Genomic DNA, 4,243 nt, shown 5'->3' with positions numbered 1-4,243 from the left:
GGCTGGACACACCTTGTACCTAGTGGCAGTGAGTGAATGCATGTTGATGCGGTGTGTCATGGCCTCGACAGGCAGGTGGCGGTGGGTGGGTTGGACATACTTGATACCTAGTGGTGGTGAGCACCATGTACATGCAACACAGTTTCTAGACATCAAAGATATGAGACTAGTGGGAAGTTGTGAGGTCGGTTGATGGTTCGAGACGATGGTTGATGCTCACAAGGTGGACGTTGAGTGGGCTGAATTTGGGATGGATTCCTACAAATTTCTCAGGGATTTCTCATAGTTAATGAATCCAAAGAACCAGAACTTGTGACAGTGGACTGTCACGATCTGAATATACTTTTCAGCGAGATTGTCTTTGTTTACAAAAGGATTCACAACCATCAGATTCGCCAACGAGATCCCAACCTGCATTCAATTTTATCACTATTTCAATTTCCCCCAATTTTTATACTAAAGGATTCCATAAAGTAAAGTAGGCATCACTCACCCTGTAGTAACTCCAGGACGCCTCTCCAGAGGGAGCAGTGAACGACAAGGGGTGACTGTTGCAGAATGTGATCTTCACGGTGGAGATGTACAAAGTTCCCGCAACGGGGTCAGTGGAAGTCAACATATAACAAGTGTGAGATTTTTGTAACTCCTTCTCTAGAGAAATGGAAAAGGTTTGTTGGAACGGAGCTTCAAAGTCTTCTTCCGTTAGCACTTTGACACCCAAGGTTAGCTTACCCCACGGCACATCCGACATGTTGTTTCTAGTTTTCACTGCATTTAAAAGAAATCCATTAATTCAAAATGCAAGCAGGCAGGCAAGAACAATACGATAAAGGTGAACTTATACTTGCAGTTGGTCCAGACCTCTGAGGCCAAATTCTCGGCTTTCTCGGTCCATTTGTTGAAGCAGTGCTGCACTGACTGCATTGGGGCTGCACACAGACAAATCTAATATGAGAAAAAAATAGAGAATGCTTTGTTCGATCAAACATTTTTTTTATGCGAGCGCACACTTTGAATGCTCTACTAGTGATGGATGCACAATATACGAGCTGGGGATGAGATGTTCTGCCGGGGCCGTCCATGTCGCAGCATCTTGGTTGTGAGGATGGGCGGAAGGGGCCGAAGGATAGACTATGAATTTGGTGCCCCATTTTCTGCTATCCTTCTCTGAAGTACCTGAATCTTGATTCAGCACCTCCGGGGTACTCGGACCCCCTCAGTGTCAAGCTTTGGATAAAGGATCGGTTGCGCCACTCTGTCAGTCATTTCGAAAGCTACTGCTCATGGGTTGCCTCGACTCCCATGTGCTTTCACAGCTCTGATCCCCTTGATTTTGGCTACCTATTTCACAGCTCTGATCCCCTTGATTTCGGCTACCTATCCTCTATAGGCAGAGCATAGTTACGTTGCCATCTCAATGTGCAAAGCGTAGTAGAGTTTGCTTAATTGTTGTTTCAAAGACACCTTCAAAGAATGATTGCATGTTTAGACAAGTGGAAAACATGCGCGTCTTAACCTGGCACAACCACGATTACATACATATATCTTGGAAAGTCGCTAAAATTCATTGCATGTTAGCCCATTCTCCAATGATATTTAGAATGATTAAGTAGGAACTCTCACGACGGAATCTCACGGCGAAATCAGAACCTCCATCCCTCGTCAACACGTTGCCAAATTCCCATGCACATCTTCTTATCATATCTTTTGCCACAAACATGTGCTTGATCATGGAGACTCAAATGCAGTTTTTGTTACTCAATTTTCACTTTTCAGATACTTTCTATAGAGATTTCATGGGATGCTCTCATGGATGGGCTTCGTAATATTTGCAAGGGTTGAATCACTGGTCACTTACTCTACCTACCTTCAGAGTTAGCTCGAAGCCTAACTTATTTGAATTGAGTGCTTGTGTATCATTGAGCCACTATATGAGCTACACCCTTCTCTGAATAAGGGAGAATACAAACATAATTAGGTTGTCTCCACTCAGAATCAGATGCCACCCAATCATACTCAGATGTCTCTCGTGTCCGAAGCATAGTGAGCGTTGATTGACAAGGGACAATTCGACCACATCCGCGATCTATTTTTGAGCACTATTGTAACAAACATAACTTTGGCACATTGCAACAGATACGACCAATAGAACAGTTACTGTACACGCTGGTTGTTTTGCCTCCACCCCTGTTGCTTTTCCAACTCGGTTAATGAGCGCTGCTTACTATCGCTAAGAATCTGCTGCGTTGGTGGCAGGGACTCGCTGCCTTCGGCCTTGTTTAAATATGAAATCACAATCATTACACACAATTCAATCTCACCATTATATTATCAAGACTGCCATTATATCATAAAGACTGTACTTGATATTCTGCAAGATGTGCTTAATATCCTCTTGGTCGACAAAGAGCTTTTAGTTATCGACTTGTTTGTTACGAGAACCATATTGAACAATGTCTCTATTTAATGATGTTATGTGATAAACTTCCGTGAATCAGGTACTGATTTTGCACACTGCCAAAAATCTTTAAATCTGAGAAATATTTGTGATCCCCAAATTCCTTAACATTCAAATTCAAGATGAAGAATGACTTCAAAGTAATTTGCAACCGATTCCCAGCCGAAAAGGCGCTTGTCTCTAAAGAGAGACACACCAAAAGCCCGCTACATCAGCGGCCAGAATCTGGTGATCGATGGGGCGTTCACGACTTGCAAAGGTTTCTCCACTGCAAATTCTATGAATTTTGTTCCTATTAAATCATTCTTCGATCACTTAGCTGCCGGAAGTTGCAGCAAATCCCAAAACGAAACAAATGGGCACCTACCTCCTCAATAATCCCTTGCGTGGCTTTGTTCAGGTTATTTTAATAATTTCTCTTCACGATTTTTCTTGCTTAACATTGGATTCCTAAAACATTTGTTTCAAACTTTGGGATTCTAAGAGCAAGATATGATGGGTGGAGTCTTTTCGGAAATGAGGGATCGGTGCATCAGAAGTCGGTGCATCAGAAGTCCTAAAATTACCCGCATAATGTTTGTTTATGCACTTAAAATCAAAATTGTCACTGAAAAGTTTATGGTGAAAATAGTGTTTTTAGGTTTTGAAAATCTAAATAGGAAAGCCTTAATTCAGATGAATCATTTTTTATTATAATTATTTAAATTATAAGATAATGTTGGATGTGATTACTCATAATATTAATTATGAGATATAATTAATTATAATTAAGATAAAAACCAAGGATTAATTTATATTTAGTGATACAAATTTGTTCATTTAAAAGAATTTTTATATCATAAATTTTGATGAAAGAAGATTTTACTTATTTACATAATTTAATATTATTATTTTGAAAATTATTTATTGTTGTGTAATTGATTAAGTGGATGTAGTTGGTGTTTTTTCGGGCAGTTTTCTATAGTTTTTTATTTTATGTCCAAGATTTCAACTCTATCAACAATAAAATATTAAAATTTAAAATTTTGATATGTGACCAATTAAATCATTTGTCTATATTTAATATTAATAAATTGTCTATGTCCAACTTAGTTATCTTTCCCATTCAACTAAAACAGAAAGCTGTTCAACTCAACTGCAATTATTGTTTTGTTTTTAAAAACTATATATAAACTACCGTATAATAGCTATAATATTGGTTTAAAATTATAGTTTAGATTTTTTTAATTTCCGGATTTACCAAATATAAGGGATCAAATCTCTTTTTATTTAAAAAATGTTTGCATCTCAACATATTTTCTCTTTTCATTCTAAAAAAGGTTTGCATCTCAATAGATTTGATCCCTCTAAATAATCTATAAATAAAGAGTCAAGATAAATTAAAATAATTTTATTATTTTTATTTTATTTTTATTTTAATTTAACATATTAAAATATCTATAATTTATATTTTTTTTATTTTAATTTTATATTATTTTTATTGAATCAAAATCAAAACATTGCCTTACATTACAGCATATCTACCATACTAAACTAAACTGCACAAATAAACAAATTATTTAAACTACACAAATAAACAACTTAATGGAGTATAAAATTCACAACAATTATTAATTAATTAAATGGCAAATTTGAATTTTTTTTTTGAGATCCTTGATCCTTTATTAATGATGCAAAGGTCCCATCCTTGAGTTTCTTACTTTCCTTGTAGGCGGGGTCTCTTAATGAGGGGCCTTGATGGGGCCCCCAAGCCTTGAGTTTCTTACTTTGATCTTTGATCCATCG

At 37.0% G+C, this 4,243-nt stretch overlaps 1 pseudogene; it reads right to left on the bottom strand.

Moving 5' to 3' along the window:
• Positions 1-216: 216 nt before the first annotated feature.
• LOC149220781 (GEM-like protein 5) lies at positions 217-1,266 on the bottom strand (annotated as a pseudogene).
• Between the last annotated feature and the right edge of the window lie 2,977 nt (positions 1,267-4,243).

This window comes from Pinus tabuliformis, chromosome Q (assembly GCF_031772625.1).
Source record: "Pinus tabuliformis cultivar Carrire ecotype Pingquan chromosome Q, CPIR1, whole genome shotgun sequence".
NCBI lineage: Eukaryota > Viridiplantae > Streptophyta > Pinopsida > Pinales > Pinaceae > Pinus > Pinus tabuliformis.
Note: the sequence above shows the minus strand (reverse complement) of the source record. Positions and strands in the feature narration are given on the sequence as shown.